Source organism: Sarcophilus harrisii, chromosome 3 (genome assembly GCF_902635505.1).
Source record: "Sarcophilus harrisii chromosome 3, mSarHar1.11, whole genome shotgun sequence".
Classification (NCBI taxonomy): Eukaryota; Metazoa; Chordata; class Mammalia; order Dasyuromorphia; family Dasyuridae; genus Sarcophilus; species Sarcophilus harrisii.
Genome location: NC_045428.1, coordinates 157,723,531 through 157,745,103, shown reverse-complemented (window position 1 = coordinate 157,745,103; position 21,573 = coordinate 157,723,531).

Here is a 21,573-nt window from a genome sequence, read left to right as displayed (position 1 = left end):
TAAATTTATGGAAAGAAAATGGACTCATCCAATCCATTCCCTGCAAAAAAGTTAGTAGTTGTACTATTTGTATCTATTGATTGGGAATACATATATGAATTTGCTTATTCCAATAATACTTTTAAGTGAATTTAGATTACATTAATCACAATAATGTCGACATGCACCTAAAAAATAAAACCTATGTTGAAAGACATTAAATTTAGAGAATATGTCTTTACTTATTATAGTGAATAATAATTCATTTTGTAGCTTAAAAAGATTCAGCTAATAATGACTGTTGCAAATATGCATTTTGAAATTCCTTATAATACTTCCAAGAGTTTGTAGCAATGGTTCTGATATCTTCTAATAAAATACATCTTATAATCAATCTATGATCTTATAATCTTGATTAGAAAAAGAACGTTAGCAATAGAATTTAAGAAAAACTAAGCAATTTGAGTTACTGAATGGGATGAAACTCAATGGGAACCATGCTAGGGAAGCACATTGCAGTGAGAACAATATTTACCATGTAAAGAATGTCTTAGAAGATACTGAAATTATCCTTTTGAGCACTGGTGTAGTTTTCAGGAATTATAAGAAAAATTAGCTCATGAAGAATCAGCAACAACTTTTTCAGGCTTCTGTCCAGTATACCATTATGGCCAATTCCAAGGAAGGGAATCTATGCTAAACGGAATCAATTCTATATCCTTGTTGGGTCTTCTTTTCCTACTACAACTAAATTCATCTCTTTTTGTTAAGTTATATATGCTCTATGAGTATCTCATTTCATTCGGACCTCAAATTTGCACTATCAGACTAGTTGGTGTTAGCTTTGATACAAAATATACGCATTTGCTACAGCTTATGTTTATGATGTCTCTTGTCTTCTGACTGCCAAAGCAATCATAGACTATCTGAACTGGAAGTCTCCAGAGAAATCTAGCTCTCATTTTTACACATGAGGACGGCAATGTCTAAGGAAGTTCAAATCATTTATGACTTTTTGGTGTATTTACTAGAAGTTAGATCTGCTGGCTCCTATATCAGGCTGTCAGTCCAGCTTTCTGCTCAACCAGTTCACTAAATTGCTCTTTTTATGCTTCTTATTCTTTTCTGCTAGCCAAAATCTCTGGATTTCCCTTTACCCTCATTGGTTTTTATTTTTCTGTTTGCTTCTTTTGCATTTAACACTTAATCATCTTCCTTTCCTAATCTTCTTGAATCCTTATCTCTTACTAAAATAGTACATAGAATCACAAGGAAGACCTTGTGAGTATAGCATAAAAGTGTAAGTTTGTCCAACTTTCCCATTTTACAGATGAAATAGCATAGGCAAAGAAAGGTGAAGTTATTTGACCAAGTGGGGATAGACTCTCCTCTTACTTTTTCTAGGAATACTTTATAAGCATTTCTTTGTCCCCATCCCACTGTACCTTGTATTTTTCTTACTCGTGTATCCTTCACAATTATTTATACTTCAAGTAAAATATTTCAACTATGTATTCCTACCTCTTAGTACAAGTCCTTATATATAGTAGATGTTTAAGGAATGTTTATAGAATTAATTTCAGTGATGCTATTCTCTACATTTTTTTTTCTACTTGTACTCAATAGCATTTTAGAACTAGAACTGAATGGGACTTCAGAGACCATATAGTCTAATCTCTTCATTTTTGATTAGGAAAATTCAATGATTGGGTCAAGGTCACCCATTGTTTTGGAGGAAGGATTTGAACCTAAATTCTTTGAAATTTGCTTTGAGGATTAAGGAAAAGATTTCCTCTACTTAACTCTACTTTCCTCTATTTATCTTTCCAGTGAACTCACTGAACTCTTCCAGTGTTCATTATACTTCCTTATGAAAAAAGCAAAGGAGTCTTTCTATCTCCATTTATAGATCCTCTTTCTATCTTAACTCAGGATATCATCCAATGTTGAATCTTCAGTACTTTCTCTGCATTCACTTTCTCTGAGAGGTCTGGTACACATTCAAAGATTCATCTCTAATGACAAATGACCCCCAAGTTTATGTCTTCAGTCTTTTACTTCTATTTTCAATTAATTTTTAATCAATTAATATTAATTAATCGATTAATTATTATTAATCAATTAATATTCATGTATTATGCCCCAGATATAAGGGTTATGCACAGAGGTTACAAAGACAGAAATTAACTCAAATTTTGTCATGGGAGAAAATATATACAAATACAACTGTTAGTAAAATATGTACAAAACAAATCCAAGGAAATTTGGATTTCCTTAGGTAGATTTAAACTTGAGTTGATTCTTGAAGGAAATAAGGGATAACAAGATGAGTGAGAAAAAAGCAGTGATTTTATGGGAATGGTGAACAGTCTTTGCTAAAGAATGAAGATGATGAGATTTGTAGTACATGAGGAATAGCAGGAAGTATAGTTTAGCTGGATTGCAGAGAGAATTGTGAATAAATTTGGAAAATGAAGGACTTTAAATATATATACATAAGAAATAAAGAAGTTGGAATTTTATCTTAGAGATAAAAGAGAGTTATCACATCTTTTTGATCAGGAGAGGGACATAGTCACACTTATGTTTTAGAAGAATCATTAATTGCTCATATTAAAGTACTCAAAGACTTTGAGATTAGGTAATAGAGGAAATGGCTAATTTGAAAATAAATTTTTCATGACTGTTTATGTGTAATCTGTTCAAAGCATTTGCCTTCTCAAGAAGGGAGGAGAGGAGGAAGGAAGAGAGGAAATTTGGTACTCAGAAATTACAGAAACAATGTTAAAATTGTTTCTACATGTAATAAGAAAAAAATATTTTTTTAAAATCTCTATTCAATAATCATAAAATCATAAAAATACATTTAAATGTATTATTGCTCTGTGGTATAGAAGCTTGAAGAAACTCAAAATTATGTCTTATCCAAGGTCTGAATGTAGTATAATGATAATGATGGTGGTAATGATAATGCTAATGGTAAGTCATAATTATACAGGAATTTTAGGCTTGAAAATGAGTTTATTTACCAGAACTCTTTAGGTAGTTAATATATGTATTTTTATTCCCATTTTGAAGATCAGGAGACTGAGGCCTGGAGAGGCTAAGTAGTTTGTCCAAGATCACATGAGAAGGAAGTGATAGAATACACTGAGGGTGAATTTAAGATAGTAAATTGAGATTATAATCAAATCCTAATGACATCCTTTAAAATCTGTTTTCCCCTTGGCTCTGAATATCTAAAAATATTTGGATGATGGGATAGAATAGATCAGTACAACTCTGTATAGTTGGAATTGTCATAATCATGTAATGTCTTCTACTTAAATTTGTCATTCTGTCTGGAGGACAATCTGGATGAAAGTAAATCCACCACCTTTTTCCCCCAAAGCTACCTCTTGTTAGAAATACACCTCATTATTAATGTTAAATTTAAATTGATTTGGTGATAATGTTGATTCCTACATCAAGGCATTTTAAAGAACAGTTTTGCAGTCATTATCTATATCATATTATTGACATCAAATATATTTGTAGCTAGAAGGGAGGAAGGAGTCAAAGTTCTCATGCATAGCAGGGTTTCCTAGACAATTGTTTTTCAAAATAATGAATTCTCTATTCCTTCAGGTCTTTAGGAAGAGACTGGTCAAGGTTATAGGAGAAGGGATTTCAGCTCTGGGAAAAGTTACACCAAATTTTGCTGGGGTTTTTTTTATATATAATCTACTGTCTATGATATCTGACTTCATTGTTTCTTATCAAGCACTTACTTGATTTGTTGATTTACCTGGTAAGATAAAAGATATTTTTTGGTCCCTGTGCTTCTGATGCATCTGTTTCATCACAAGACTTTTGGTGGGTTTTTGTTGTTGTGGTTGTTGTTTTCTGAGGCTAGGATTTTCATAGACACCTTTGAGGTAGTACAAAGCTTTGGTGAACAAACCAAACCTCAGCCCAATTGTTAGTCTGCAAAAGAGCAACACCATAACCTTAGTGCATTTGTCATGGGAATAGCACTAAAATAAAGAATTGGTTGCTTATCAGAGTTTTAAAACTTCTCTTCAAGGTGACTATGTTTGAGTAACTTTAAGGTCATTTCAAGTGAAAAGCATTTGATGGATGAGGAGCACTAAAGCAGACAAGCCTTCATTCCAAATATCAAAATAACTCAAAATGTCCACACTTTAATTACTTTTGTCAAAACACATATTTTAGATGCATTGAATTCAGAGAAGGATGGTGAAACATCATGAAAAATTGAAAACTTATTTTTATTTAGGAAATGATAAAGTGACTTTACATTTTTCAGGACTGTGCTGTGAGCTCGTTGTTCAAAATTTATCGGTCTATTGTCCCAGTCACTTCCAACATCAGTCTACTTTATTAAACATTTATTTCTTTTTGAGAAAAAGCAACATGAGTTGCCAATAATTAAGTGGATGAGTGGTAAAACATTTGTGATTAAAACTGTCATTTCTATTTCTATTTCTAACTAATAAATGATAATTTTTAATTGTTAATACACTTTTGCAATACTTTTGTTTGTCTTAAGTATAGGACTAGGTGTTTAGGTACTATATTACAAATATATTTTCACTTATTTTATGTATTTTTTAAAAAGGCATCCATTATATATGACTGAATTACATTAAGAGGAACTATAAATGCATCCAAAATCCTATGCTGAATGCTGAAGTAGTGACTTAAATAGCATGCCTGTCAGAGTACGAGGGGGAATGAAGAAATCCTTGTGAAAGAAAATGCTAAATCACACATTTTAGCTATAGTGGGTGTATAATTCTTGAGAAAGAATAATGTCCAAGTTCTTAGAACTGATGAACGTTTTATTTATCAAAACTTATCACCACTAGCAATGACCTTCAGAGAGTTCCAGAATTGGAATAGTTATATAATTCAGTCTTGACCTCCATTTGGGACAATTCCAGAGTCATCCATAGTGGATAATTATCCTTACTTTTCATGGTTTCCTAAGCAGAGGACTAATAAGGGAAGAAAAGGATGTATCAGTAAGGTTGGTTGTAGATACTTGAGATATCAGGAAGAATAATTCCCGTCTAATAGTGGATCATTCTGATTATTTTGCAAGTTTAATTCTTTCATAATCTTTCATAGATTCCTGCTTGACCCCTTTACCTTTATTACATTCTACCTAGCATTATACCTATTTGTGAGTATCTCTTCCCCTGCCAATTATTAAATTTGGGTTGATTTGTCCTCATTTGTCTATATTTTTCCCTTAAATACCTCTACAGTACAATGTATGCCATTTGTGAGCCAGTGGGAGTTCCAATTTGCATTGAAACCAGACAATTCATCCCAGGGAGCAGGCTGACCAAATTGACTTACCCTCTCTTATTTGGCCCCCTATTACTTTAGAACAAAATTCAACCTCCTCTATTTTGTGAGAATCAAAGGCAGGATGTGAACTGGGACCTTTCTGACATTGAGGTCAGCTGCCTATCAACTATGCCATTTTATGATTACAGACCATTTTTGTAAACATATCATTTCATCCTCTCATCTTTATGAGATGAGTAAATAAGTCACAAAATAAGACTTGGAAAGAGGAAATGTTCTTCCTTAAAGTCCTATAAAGTGTACTTAGTGGTGGAAGTAGGACTGGAAGTTAGCTCTTTTAACTATTTATTCTGTACTCTTTACCACAATTCTAAACCTCCTTGTAAGATAATGACTATATCCAGTTGCTACCTGCCTGCTTGGCAGAAGTTTTGCATTTTAATATTAGAATGCTACAAAAGTGAAGAAAAGAACTATGCAAATTCAAGGGATTGCCATCATGATTGTTTTATATGATTAGCCTGCTTCCAACAATAACAGGCCACTGATTGACATCTGGCTATGATTCATCGCAAGGTAATAAGTCATCCTTTGAGAACTCTTAAACAGTGTACCTTTCTGAGAAGGGAACATTCACCACTTTGCATATTTTCTTTTCTTTTTGGATGATGGCACTTGAATTTCTAAGAACTAATAGTGGCCTTCCCAGAGGCTTGTCTTACTGTTTTGTGTGCAGGAAAACTTCCTGTGAAAGGAAAGCTGTTTTGTGAATGGAAAGTAATTGTATAATAGCTCCTATTTACAGCCAAATTGGTGTTTTGACATTTCAACATGTAACATTATTATGGTCATAATGTGATGCATCAAAATGATTCCACATTCTCTTCCTAACAAACATTCATTGTGGAGGGCAAGCACCAAGAAGGAGTGCAATGGTTCAGAGAATACCAAGAGTCTCCCATGCTGTCCTACACTCCCACAGCATTTTTCTGCAAAATAACTCCATACTCTAGATGGGCATTCTCTCATTAATTTTATAACTGGGAGTTAGGAAGAAAATATTTTTTCACTGGATGGAAAAGCAAAAGGGAATTGACCATGCTTATATCAGTCACAGGGCAGATAGAATATAATGCTAGTTATACTACTAGTATACTACTATAATACTAGTTATAATTCTAATATAATATAATACTCTTAGCTATTCTATAGTACCTTATATTTTCTAGATCTTTACTTTAAAAAATAATTACTCTGGGTCTTTAATCAGTATTACTAGTATGTAAAGGGTCCCAGAAGCTCAGAATTTGAAAGTGACTAAGGAATGATTTCCTTCAGTCTCTTACTATGTGTTGCCTTTCCCCATTAGATTGGAAGCTCCTAGAACATAGGGAATGTCTTTCTTTCTTTTTTGTATTGGTATCCCCAGAAATTTAGAGCAATACTTGGCATGTAGCAGTGCTTAATAATTTTTTACTGACTGCCTATATAGGAAAATGATCTACATTTTGAAAAGTTGTCATTCAGACTTTTCCAGAAAACCCTTATAAGGAACCCGTTATTTCCCAAGGCAGCAATTTCATTTTTATATGATAGGAAGTTTTCCCACTATACTGAACCAAATTATACAGTTTCTACCCATTAATTCTAGATCTGTCTTATGGGGCCAACAGACTAAGTCTAGTAGTCCTTCAGACTCTTGATGGCTCCTAAAATTTTTTTCTTAACTCCACTTCCCTCAGCCAATTCTCTTGTGACATGGTCATTAGTTCTATCACAATCCTGGTTGACTTCATTGGGATGTACTTTGGTGTATCTAAACTAATATGTGATAGCCAAAACTAAATGAGTACCTCACCTGTGTTTCGATTACCGACAGAGTAGAACAATTGTCAACTGTCTCATTCTGCACACTAAGCTTCTCAATTCAGGTTAAGTTCCCATTAGTTGTCAATATCACTCTAATTACTACTCTGAATTTTATATTCGTATAGTTGACATTAAAAAAAAGTTTTATCTTGTTTTTATTGATATAATTTTATTGATGTATTGATCCTATTTTTAGAATTCATTGCTTCTTCCCACCCCCTTCCCAGAATGCCAAAGAAAAAAGCAAATTAGTAAATCCAATATGATTTGCATTGTCTAACAGGATATGTGATATTACACACTTACAAACAGTTGATATTTTGAATCCAAGTATGAAACATTGTTTAACCATCCTAAATTTCACCATAATAGCCATAGCCTGTTATCCAAGCCTGTCAAGATTTCTTTGAAACTTGATTGTAACCCAAAATCTTACTTATCTCTTTTAGTGTCTTGTTAATCTGCTAATTTAAAAAGAATACTATGTATTTCTTTATTCAAGTCATCAATAACAAATGATGTAATGATATAATGAAGCAATGGAATATTAGTAAGCTATAAGAGGTAAGGAATAAGACAGTTTCAGAGATGCCTGAAAGGTTTGTATAAATTGATGAAGGGTGAAGTGAGGAGAGTCAAACCAATGTAACAATATCTTTTTTGTAAAGAGCAGTTATTATATATATATATATATATATAAGAATATTATTATAACAACAGTTTTGAATGTCTTAACTCTGATCAACTAAATGACCAAACCTAATCATAAAGAACTGATAAAAAAATTTATGTACCTCCTGAGAGATACTTAATATACAGAATAAAAAGTAGGTTTTTGAACATTAGCAATGTTCAATGATTGACTATGTTTATGTAATACAAAAGTTTTACCTTTCTTTTTTTTTCCTTTTTTATTTTTTAGTAGGTAAAGGGGAGTGGGAGGGAAAATGGATGTAAGATAATTGAAACATCATATAAGTGTGTGTATGTGTGGGTGTGGGTGTGGGTGTATAGTCACAGCATTTCCCTAGTCAATCCACTAAATTTCAGAGGACTTGGGGCACAGAGATGAAATGACCAATTCTTGAAGTATTCCTTCAAAAAGAGAAGATACAATGTATCATTCTCCTCAACTTCAATGAATGCATGCCAGGAGGAAGGGCAGCAGGAAGTCCTAATGTGAAATCAGCTCTGGTTGAGGCAGGGGGTTAGAACAATCTGGGCTGTTAGAGTTTTTGAAGTCATTTCCAAGTTTGATTGCAGCACACATTTTTATGTCTATCTTAATTCCAGTAGCATTTTTTGTGGGTGCTGAATAAATACTGCTGATGATAATGATTTTAACAAAAGCAACACCTTCCCTAGGGAGATGAAATGAGAAGACAATTTGGAAAAAATAATAATAATAAGTGCTCATTTGGACCACTGCCCAAGTCTCTCTATCAAACCACCAGGAGGATCTTGTTACATGCAATACCCCAAATTGCCCTGGACTCTTGAATGATCATCTTGCCACAATCTTGAAAACAGGAAAAGTTCAGAGAGAAATGGCATGTGTTTTCATGCATAATTTATTCCACTTATGAGCTGATATGGGGCAGCAGGAGTTCTGATGAGCTGTTGTGGGAATGGAAATGTAGAAGTGGGATATGCTGACTAAGGACTTTAGCCAGGGCTAGGAAAACTAGCAGTTAGATATGGTCTCCTGTTGGGCAACTATGATCTCTGATGTTCAAGAACACACAGTGAGTCTGGATTTCCCTCTCACTTCTCTCCCCATCTTGCTCTCATTGAATTTCATTAATATATGTAGCTAAACAGTCTATCCTTGCTTCTGGGTATTTAAATATGTGAGGGAGAGAATCTTTAACCACTAAACATGGACTCAGTGATCCAACAACACCCATATATATCCCAACCATCTGAAAGGCTGGGTTGAAAAGTTAGCTGAAAGGTTGGCTGAAAAAAAGGATTGAGGCCCTTGTAGGGATTGTCAAGGAATTGAATTATTCAGGAGAGAATTTTTACTTCAGGGACCTTTAACCATGTTCAAATGTCCATATAAGTTCCCTTATGCTCACCTCCACTCCTTAAATTTCTGAATGTTGAGTAACCCCTATCTTGGTCTTTATTTTGGACTAGGAAATCTCTTCTCTTATACTCTGCAAAGAACTTATCAATTTCTTCCTCCAACATTAACACCAAAGAAATAACCAGGGTCATACAGTTTGAAAAACTCATCGATTCAAAATCTCAAATTATTATTCACCATGTAAATGGATCAGGGCTTTGTGAATGCTCTTTTCTTACAACCACTGGGTTTTTGAAAGTCACCACATCTCAGTGAAAACAGGCCTGGAGTTGTCTTTTAATGTATCATTTTATCTGGCACCTCATTTCCAGTCAGGGTAAGTACTTAACACATATGAATGAGGATGGGGGCCTTGGCTATTAAAAGTAGTCTTTCTTTAATTGGAATTTTTTTACACTTCAGTCTCTCGGTTTATGAGTCGCTGTGATGAATGTAGCTTCTTTCATATAATTGCTAGGGATGAGTGACTACTCCAATATTTATTTAGCAAGGATGTCGATGAATTATGAATGGAAGTAAGAAGTTCCATTGGGCAAGCACTCAAATTAATAAAGCCACTTTCCTGTGGTTTTGTGTCTATCTACTTCTGTGCCAAAGCTGCTGTGGCATGGGAACTAGAAATCCTGATGATGTTAATGGGACCTAGAGAGAAGGGTCAAGGCATAGTGAAAAAAAAGTCAGGTCCTAAACAGGGTTTCCTCTCCCTACTTTGGGAGAATTTCTGTTCTTTTCACTATCTCACTGCCTCCTTGTATCCCATTCTAAATTAAGTCTTAATCTCAGAATCTATTAAACTAAGCAGTACTAAGGCATTTGTTGAGAGTAGTAGTACCCTTCCCAAGTAATAAAGAGTAGTTGTAAGAAATAAACAAACACTGAAGACTTGAAGAAATGAATAGTAAAGGTTAGATTTCAGATTGTCAGCAGACAGAAAACTTCGTGATGCAGAGAATCCTTCTGAATTATTAAAGTCAGTCAATTGATCAATATTTATCAAGCACCTACTATGTGTGAGTACTGTGCTAAATACTGGGGATACAAAGACAAAAATAAAATGAGGTATTGAGTGTTAAGATCCTGAAAACCCCAGCTCTAAATATTTATTGTAAACATCTTAGAATTTATCTGTGGCCAGTCCCCTTGAGGTTGAGGATGGAATACAGGAATCTTAACCAATAGTTCAAATACAGAGGATTATTTGTATCAATCAGTCGCATTTTTCAGACTGTTGCATTATTGGATAAATGTTTCTATCAGTTCTGACAAATTTGTTAGGCCAGAGTGTTTTACCCAGCTGCCTTTAAAATCTTCATTCAAACCCTTCTTATAAACCTTTACCAAGACCACCATTTCCCTAGTCCTACATGTCTCTCATATGAGATAATTCCCATTTTCTTTTATTTTTCAGCATTTTAACTTTTTATGTCTTGATATCTCATAAAATCATTTTTTCTCCTTGATCATTTGCAATTTTTAAGGAGTTATTTTCTTCAGTGAGGAGTGATTTTCTAGAGTATTTCCTTTTTTAACTGAGCTATTAACTCTCTTTTTTATATTTTTAAAAGCTGTCATTTTCTTTCCCATTTTTTTCTTCTGACCATTTTGATTTTTAAAATTATTTCTGTCCCTTTTTATCTTTTTCATTAGCTTTTGGAAATTCGTCTGAGTTTTTGCTGTGTTTGCATGTCTCTCAGAAGAAGACAATGACTTTAAAATGTTTAGAGGCAACATCTCAAAGAAAATATACGTTGGACACAAGACCATCACGAATTTCTAATGGCTGAAAAAGGAAAAATTGAAGAAGACAATGACTTTAAAATGTTTAGAGGCAACATCTCAAAGAAAATACACATTGGACACAAGACCATCACTAATTTCTAATGGTTGAAAAAGGAAAAATTGAACAATCATTTTGGAAGGATTTATAGGATGTTATAGAATCTGAGGGACCAATTCAAGTACACTTAAGTGTTCCACACAAAAATTGAGGTTCAATAAGATATAGCATAAATTAGATTTAGTTGTCCCAACATGTGCTGTCTTTAGGAACCACCTATTTCCTAGGGAAAATGAATAGGAGACATTTGCTTTTTGGGGAGTGAGTATAAACTAATCCTTTTAAAAATATAGATACATAAGCATGTGTATTTTTGGTTTATTGATGCCTTTTGTCTTTATATAAGTCATTACCCACCATTGTCCAGAATGAAAGTTTCCTTCTGACAAAAACAATGATGCAAAAGTATCTAATATAGTGACTGTATCTGGTAATGTATACACTATTTTTTTTTCTTTTAAGCCCCTACTTTACTGTCATAGGAGAAAGGCCTGGCTCATGTAGATAGCTTGAAAAATTTTCAACCAATCAATCATGAATAATCTTCTATGATAAGAAAACAGAATAGGGGAGGAAAGTCTAGTAAAGAGAACTATTGGAACTTTGAGACTGGATTTCCATCAGAACTTGATTATCCATATGAGGAAGATATCAGATAATTGTTATTTAATGTGAAGTATTCAAGTAGGGTGTGAGATAACTGATAAAAATTGAATGAATGTATGAGTGTGTTTTACTTGTTAAGAGATGGGGATGTGGAGTCAGGATGGCAGTTAAGGATCACAACTCTCAACTTTCCATCCAAGCTTCTCCAATATAATGACCATACGAAACACCAAATACAACTCTGAGTGGAAAAGCCTTAGAGAGAATAGTTGCAGTGTGTCATTTTTCTAGCCTGGGGCAGCTTGAAAAAATAGAATGATTTATAGATACTGGGAGTGGGGGGTGAGGAATGGAAGCTCAGATTAGCAGAAATGACACATCTGTGGGCTTTGGAACAGCAGCAGCACTAAGAATAGTAAAGGGACTGAATACATAATTAAAAAGAGATCCTAAGGAATCCATTTACTAGCACTGAGAGCATGATCAAGTTCCATTTGGCAGCCCTGCCACCTATAACCTAGATCTGGGCCACAATTTAAGGGTAGAGAAGAGTAGTCATGTCATAAAGGAATAAGAGACTGCGTAATGACCAGTGCATAGACCAAATGGGAAGTGGACAGATCTCTCCCTGGATCATATCACACTGGAAGCACCAAAAATATAGACCCACAGATCAAGCTGTAGAAAGATCAAAGTTCAAATCAATCATCATTCCCTTCCCCCACACTCAAATGATTAGAGTGCAACTCTAATGCAAAGTCCAAAATGAAAAGTAGCCTAGAAAAATTAGCAAACAGAAACAAAAATAAATAGAGCCTGACCTTAAGAGACTATTTTTTTTGTGTGTGTGGAATGTTTAAGTATCTTGAATTGCTCCCCCAGATTCTGTTACATTTCATAATCCCTTCCAAGATGACAGGGTAAGAGAGTCATACCCATTGACTGTGTAACCATTAGATTGTCCAGTTCCCCCCCCCTTATCTCCTCAAAGACCACCATGGGACATTGGAAAGAGTGCTAGATTTGAAATGGTTGGACAACATTTCAAATTCTGCCTGTTATTTGCTACCTGCTTTCATGGCATCAGTCTCCTCATCTGTAAATTTAGGGGACTGGACTAGTTGACTTCCAAGTCTTTGACCCCCCTTCTTACTTTGAATCTATAGTCCTATGAGCTATTTCCTAATTTCCTTAAGAAACACCTCATGCAGAAGTGAGCTCAGCTGCTCATGATTCAGAGAAGGTATATTCATTTAACAGATTTTACAGTTCTCATCATTGTTCACTCTTTACTAGTATATATTGTATGTGGGATATTAGTAACCAGATCACAAAGCCCTACTCCTATACACACTTACACCCACCAAAATATGCAATCACTCCCAAAATGCAGGGCCATAGAAACTCTTATTCTTCACTGTCTGATGCCTACTCTATGAAAGCATGAAAACTCCAGAAATTATGTTCTTTGTATGCATAGGGTGTATGTTCTCTACAGAGGAGAATATAGACTCAGTTCACAAACTAAAAAGTATATTGAAAATAGTCATGACATCCTCTTGTTTAATCTGAATTTCAGTACTCACTGCACACAAGCTAGCAATGGGTGATTTGACACATATATCAACCTTCTGCCTATTTTCTGAAGCCCCAAATTATCCACCATGGGTTTATAATGAATCTTTCTCCTTTCTGACCACCCTGAAAATGGCAGAAAGCAGGAAGAGGATCTTCCTAAAGGAACAATTGCATCTGAATCTATTTTCCCTCCTTAGTTCTGTAAAGATTAAATACAAGTCTCCTGAGATCAGTGAGTCAAAAATCTGACTCTTCATAAATTCCATCCAATGTTCTTAGTCCTAACTTTTAGCATCAAGTGATATAAATAAAATTTCTCTTCAAGTAGGCAATAAAAGATTGGTGATGACTGGGATATAGGTATAATTCAGAAAATTCCACCTAGGAAGAAGCAAGATTGATGAATCAAGTATCAAATGATTATCAGATGAGATACACAAGTCCAAGTTGGTCAGAAGGGAATAAGCATTATTAAGTACCCAGGCCCTTATTGCTAAACACTTTAGTCTGATTTTCACAAGTGTGGGAGGATATTATCTCCATTTCAAATAATAGTTGAGGAAACTGAAGTAAATAATAGATGGTCAGGGTCATACAAATAGTAAATGTCTAGAATTAGATTTGAACTTAGAGCTAACTTTGTCTTTAGGGCCAACTCTGTATTCATTGTACCTCCTAGCTATCAAATGTTTTTATCACAAAGATCCAAGAGAGGGTGGTGGTTGGTGAGGGATAAGATATATTTGAAAGGCTATCCTGACATATGGACACAGCAGAATATAAGAAAAGTCCATAGAAAAACAGGAACATAAAATAGATTATTGAGAAAATATTTGGATTCATTGAATCACAGTATCACAGATTCCATAGCTGTAAGAGACATTGAAGATCATCTCATCAGAGTGCCTCATTTCCTAGAGAAATCCAATACCTAAGGAGTTAAGTGAGCAGCCCTAGGTCACATAAATGGCATCCAGGAAAATGGAATTTCATTCCAGGTTCTCTGACTCCAAGGCTTGTGTTCTTTTCACTACTTCCACAACCATGTCTACTGAGTGTCACACAATTGTCATTTGTAGTCATGCATGACCTGTCCCAGTACATAGATTGTCCCAGGTCAGTGCTCAATGCACAGTAAATTGTCAATAGTGCCATATTTGCCCTAGCACTCACAGCTTGCTCCCTGCTATACAGAGTCACTGAACCTTCTCTTCACTTGCTCTGACATGATCAAACCTTTCTTCACATTCTCTCACATCACTTTCTAAGCTCAAATAGTAACTCTCAAACCATAGTCTTCTCCCCCACTCCCAACTCTGTCTGGGAAAACCATTATTTTCTCCCACCACAGAAAATGCATTATAGCAAAAGGACTCAGGAACCTACAAATACATAAATATCAACCACACAAATAGCCCATTAATGCAGCTGCTGCCAGGTAAAGAGGCTTTGGAGGCTTCTAAGAAAACAATCTTCATTCACGATGGCCCTGTATTATCTGAACTCAAAGAGGACCATGATATCAGAGAAGTGGTATCATGATGTTCAAGAGAATTGGATCTAAGTGAGGGAGGGCTGCAAAGTCACCAGCCTCACTTTAGGAGTAGGAAGTGCCCCATTGGGGACCCAACTAGAACTGGTCAATTAGGCAACACACCCCTTTCTTTTTCCTTTCCTTTCCTTTGCTTTTTTCCTTCTTTTCCTTTCTTTTATTTTCCTTCTTTCCCTTCCCTCTGTCTACATAGGATATCTTACCCAGATCTGGAGGTACTCTACCCAAAAGAATGTAAATTTTAATTGCTTAAATCTTCCATGGTATCTTGGGGTTTGCTGGCTAGGATCATGTCTTAAACTCAAACTATTCTGACTCTCATTGACTGACTAACTACAGGCCTGGCCAAGCCCCTCTTAGTCATTGCCTGGACCATGAATGGCTCAGAGTGAATATAAATGGCAATTATTTTTCTTTTTGGCCAGAAATCCTGAGCACTGACCTTTCCCTCTGAGAGACCATTCTCTGTCTCATTTCTTATCTTGCCTTCATCAATGATTGAGTGTTGTCTCAGAGTGTCCCTCTGCATCCAGAGCCATTTCCAGTCATCCTGATATATTTCTTGTCACTGAATCTTGCTGGTTCCAGGGGAGAAAATAAGGCCAGTGACTTTGCACAGCTTTCCCTTACTTAAATCCAATTCACTGGTATGTCATGGTATCATCCTCTGGATGCCATGGTCTTGACATCACAAATGAAAGACAAACAATAACAATAATATGGTTTGACTACCTCACAGCAATATCAGATAAGGAAGGGTTAGCCAAGTCCAGATCTCTGACTTTCTAGCCCATGATGAGGCTTTCAGTTCTCCCACTACAGAAGCCATGTTGGTATCCAACTACCTTCTAGGAGAATGCAGTCAATGAATTATCCAAATCCTCAAACTTAAGAACTTTTAAATTATTAATTACCTAAGAGATAATCCCTAAGGCTGGAGAAAGTCTATTCTAAGGATCTCTCTTAGATTCATACAAGCTCACATCCACTTCTGTACTTCTCCTGGGAATCAGTGGCCTGGACACTACCATATCTTGGACATCAGTAATTTTGTTCTCTGACCTTAGTTCAGAAAGGGAAACAAAGGCAGAGAAAAGTACTTGGGGAATGAAAGTCTCCTCAGGGTTAGCATTCCACAAATCACCATTAAAATTCCTATCAAAATAGAGAGGAATTATATATATGTCTTACTCTCATGACCTCAGACCCAAAATGCAATCTACTTTTCTGAATTATGTCTGGAAGTCCAAGGAAAAAAACAAAACAAAACAATTTTTTTTGAAAGGGAAAAAGGAATGAGCAAAGGAAATCAAGTCTTACTCTTTGCATTTCTACTTCTAGGCCCTTCACTCAGTAACCAGTACTAGATCTGAATCAATTTTCTGACATTCAAATATATTGTAGGAATAGCTTAAATTGAACAAACTCTTAAAGCCCAGGATATGCAGGTACTCCTTCTTTCTGTTTTAGTCTTGTAGCATCCTTCCCTTAATTATTTTCTATTTTTCCTCTATATATCCTCTTTGTATATATTTGTTTGCTCTTATTTCATCCATTAGATTGTAAGCTACTCAAGGGCAGGGGCTGGATTTTGCCTTTTGACTTTCTTTGTAACTCCAGCACTTAGTACAATCCCTGGCACATAGTAAGTGTTTAATAAATGCATATTAACTGAGTGACTGATTTGATAATGGACTCCAAGACTTACTTAAGATAAATTAGGCTAAAAAATGTTATGAAGTCAAAGTGGCTTATACTGTCAGAGTAGAATCAACATCAAAGTTAACTTTATCCTAAGCTACTCAAGCTATAAATTCCATGAACCCTTATATTGAGAGCGGTAACTAGAGTAGAGTAACTAGGACATTTTCCTTAAGGTACCAAGATTTGATAATACCACTTGCAGTACTTTCATAATCAACTAGTTTTTAGTATCTAGATAACAAGAATAATTCCTTAAAATGTATGTATCATATATATATATATATATATATATATATATATACAATGTTCTCCATCTTCATCTTTCCCTTACTGTCTCCTTCAAGACTTAGTTTAAATATTACTTTCTTTAAGAAGTTTTGCCTAACAGCCTCCATTGTTAGTACCTTCCTGTAGCTATATGTTGGTTATTGTTGTTTGTTCTGTTTTTATCCATGTTGTCTCTTCCATTAGAATGTGAACTTTTTGAAGGCAGGGAAGACATTTTTTGCACTTGTTTTGTATCTCTAGTGAGGGTTTAACAAATTGCTTGCTAACTTATAGGTTACACCCCAGGTAAACTTTTTGGTCCAGTTCTGCTTTCTTTAATACCTTGCAATTTTACAGTATCCCAGGGTTTCTGTCTCCTTCAAATAGAATTTTTCTTAAAAGATTGATTTGAGGGCATATTTGTGCCATTTGCCCCAGGCAAGTGGTGGCAAATGTACTACTTGTTCTTGAAGCAAAAATTGCAAGTTATACCTCTGCTCATATTTCCCCTGTCAAAAGAAGGAATTGTCCTCAGATCCCATATGGATAGTCCCAGCTGGAGTGATTCAAAAGCAGGGAGTCCATCTGGACATTGCATTAGGATTAAGACTATCTCCCTTTAAATCAATCCCTGTACGTGGCCACCTACTGTTTTTACTTATAAAGCCAATTCTGAGGAGGATAGTACCTTAGCTTTGTTCAAAATCAAAAGTATTAGACAGTGGGATGAGAATCAGTTACAAATCAAGTGTGCAACGCTTTCTTAACCAGAAATAAATACAAAATAGATTTTCATTTTGCCTTGTTTGGTTTGAGAACAGTCCCATCTAAAAGTAGGAATATGCTATAAACTGGATAAGGGTTGTCTTTGAACTCTTCTAAGTCCAAAATGATTTTAGAAGATGACTTCTCCCTATATCCTCATCCTTTGAAAATCATAAATGAAAAAAAATCATAAATAAATCTTAAGGACATGTACTAGGAGACAGGATTCAGCAGAAATAGACCCAAAAGTTATTAAATGAACCAAGTTTCTGTTCTTGAGTTTAGGGGATTTGCTAGTGAGACTTCAATATGAGCAGAATACTATGAACTCTAACAAACAGTCAATGGGTACTTGTTGATTGCTTGATTAATGCCAGCATTTTCTGAACTAAAAAAAAATATTTTTCAACTAAGTATGAAATAGCTGTACCTTTGGATTCAATGGGCAAGAACTTTACATATTCTGTAATATACTAAATAATCAGCTACGAAAATGAATCTCTGATTCTATCAATTTGAGTCTTTTCTTAAGTGAGTCAGTCAATTAGTAAACATATATTGAGTAGCTGTGTGCAATGAATTGTGCTAAACACTGGGGATACAAAGAAAGGAAAAAACCACTTCCTGCCTTCAAGGAAGTCACAATCAAATAGGAGAGACAACAGGTAAATAATTATAAGCAAATAAGTTATGGATAGATAGACAGAAAGATAGATTAGATAAATATACACACATACAAACATATAAAAGCAGCAAAATATAGGATGCATTTATACAGGTAAATATGTAATATACTATATTAATAGAATAATTATATATTATAGGATGTAATATATTTGTAATACATACTCTTATATAAATATATGCTATACATAACAAATAACATATAAGATGTTTTATTATATTATATTCTTTTTGTTGACTACATTAATATATGCTTTCTATGTATTATATATTGCAATATATTATAATATATAATATATTACTTAATATGCATTCATATACTTTACTCTTGCTGGGACTATTTATTTGGGATCTAAGGCATTCCTTTCTGTCCAATCCTTTCTTTTGGCAGGGGAAATATGAGTAGAAGTATTCAGACGTAGTGTGTGTGTGTGTGTGTGTGTGTGTGTGTGTGTGTTTATATATGTATGTGCATACATATATATATATATATATATATATACACACACACATATATATGTTACATAAATAAAAATAATCAACAGAAGTAAGGTACAAAAATTAAAAGGGATAGGGAATGGCTTCCCGTAAAAGATAAGGCATTTCATCACACATTCATGCCTCCCCTTACCTACCCATGTGATTCTTATCCATATGTGAAGTTCATATGTAAAGATCCACCAATTGTGTCAGAGAATTTCCTCACAACAATTGGTAAAGGTCACATACTAAAAGAATGGAAGTTTTGGTTAAGGAAAAAGGGAAAAGAGTTTGCTCCCTGGATGCTTGGGTCAAGGCACTTAATCTTCCCGTGCCTAAAAAAACAGATTATACTTTTGTCCCATATCTAAATTTGAATAACTTTTTATCAATATGATTGTTTTATTTTGCAGTCATTTTTCATCATGTTCAACTCTTTGTGACTGCATTTGGGGATTTCCTGGCAAAATATTGAAGTGGTTTGCCATTTCCTTCTGTAGTTCATTTTACAAATGAGGAAACTGAGGCAAACAGAGTCACAAGACTAGTAAGTGTTCTGAAACCAGATTTGAGCTTAGAAAGATTAGTCTTCCTGACTCCAGGTTGTCCCCCAAAGAGGAGGCTTTCAGAAGAGTTTATTGCTATGCCTCTAACCCTCCAGTCTGAAGGGAAAGGCACTGGAAGGAATTAAGATGAAGAATATCATAAACTGAGTGAATCTACATGGTGATAAGATTTCAGGTGGTCATCTTCTTTTGGGGGTGACTTCAAGTTTCTTGAAACCAAGCAGACCTACTGATGAAAAATGGAGAGAGTTTTACATATTTTTATAAATTTCTTTAATGTCTGACTTAATAGAAGACAGCTGAATTCTCGTATCTGCTTTTGGATTCAATTTGTTTTGATGTGCTGTTTTGGTTGAAGCATATGAAGAAAATCTGGCCTTGTATAGATATGTATTTGGAAAAGGGAATGGTATTTTTAATAGGCAAATAAAGCTTTAGTATTATTTTCAAAATATTTTTAATCCTGTGGACCCCTACAAAGGGGTCTCAAGGACTCCCAGGGATCCTCAGATCACACTGTGAGAACTGCTGCACTAAATCATTCTGAAAGTAGCGTTTTCTAGCAACAAAAATAGATGCATTTTATAGGAAGTGTTATTTTAACGTGTCCTCTGTTCTTTAAGAGGCTGTCTTTTCCATCTCAAGTTCTAGCACTACTGATTAAGGCACACACTGCATGAAACTGTTCCTTGACATTTGTGATGTCAGCCACTCTCTGAAAGCACCCACCAGTGATGGAATAAGTGAGTTAGTGTGATTTGGAGTGTGACTTGGGCACAGTAGGCAAGAGGTTCTACTGAATAGAGTTGACAAGTTTCTGAACAGTGTGTTATACAAATGATTCAATGGAAATTGGAAGTATTTTTGTCTCTTTCTGTTGCTTTGAAAAAGGGAAAATAGCAAGCCCTTTAGTTCTGCTGGTCATAGTGCAATTCATTTCACTAAAAGTTTTTAATTCTCTACTAGATTCTACAATCACATTTTCATTCATGAGTGTACTTCAGCTGGTTTTTGTTTCAAGTTAGCAAATTCTTCCCCTGCCTTGATGGCATCACTCTGAAAGCAACCACTATGTTTTTCATCAGATTTTCCCCTCCAAATAATTTTGGGTTTAGAGGATGAGGGAAGGAAAGGCTGATCCTTCATATGTTTCTTATTTTTATTCAGGAAAGGTGATATGGAGATTTCAAGACATAAAGTATGAATACCTCAAAATAACTAGGAAAAAGCATTGTGATAAGTAGATCAAATTTCCCCTTCTACCCTACTGATGCTTTTCTCCCTAATTCTCTTCCTTCCTTTCTTCTTTATTTCCTTCCTTCCTTCCATCCTTCCTTCCTAATTCCCTTCCTTCCTTCCTTCTTTCTCTGTTTTTTCTTTCCTTTGATAATTCCTTCTTTCCTTCCTTATTTTTTTTTTGTTTTATTTTGTTTTTCCTGTCTTACTTTTTAAGTAGATGTTATCCCATCTATCTTAGTAGGTTCAATATTCCTATTAATAGTCTTCTGCCTGGTCTGGTTAGAGCAATTTGAAAAATCGTGGTGCTAATGAGGAAAAGGGCTTGATCCCTTTATGAATCAAGAAGCATTACAGAAAAAAATAAAACTATATCCTATGGCCCCAAAAGGTACATATATACTAGAAGATGATATAAAATTATTTTGTTACTCACAAAAGGGAATAAGTAAGATAATAAAAATTGTTTAGAAAAAATCTGGCATTACCCTTAGAAATGAATAAATAAGTGGAAATCACTTATTTAATCATGTCCTAGTCATTGAGCATACAGATGGAAAAGCTAGACAGTTTCTATCCTCAAGTAGTTTATAACCTATGGTAAGCCAACACATATCAAGGGCTTCAAATGTAAGTCATTTGGAAAAATCAAGCAGTCCTTAAGAAGCAGTGATAAAGCAGATGATAATGCATCTTCTTGGATGTAATTTCCACAGATTAAGTGGTGTGGGGGCTGAAAGTATGTATTTTGTTGACAATGGATCAGTAGCATCATTTTAGATGAAGGATGGCACCTTGGATTATTAAATAATCTTTCCCGTTCTCACCATTCAAGTCTTAAAAAAAAATAAACATTCTCCAAAAGACACCTGTTGTGGCTCCAGTGGTAATGAACCCAAACTATGAAGAATGAACTCACATACATATGGAGACACATAGGTACATCTAAAAAGCTGGCTACATACAAAAGCAACACACCAGAGATAGAAGGCCAGAAAAATTGGCTCTGGGGAAGAGAAAATGGTAAATGGGGAAATAG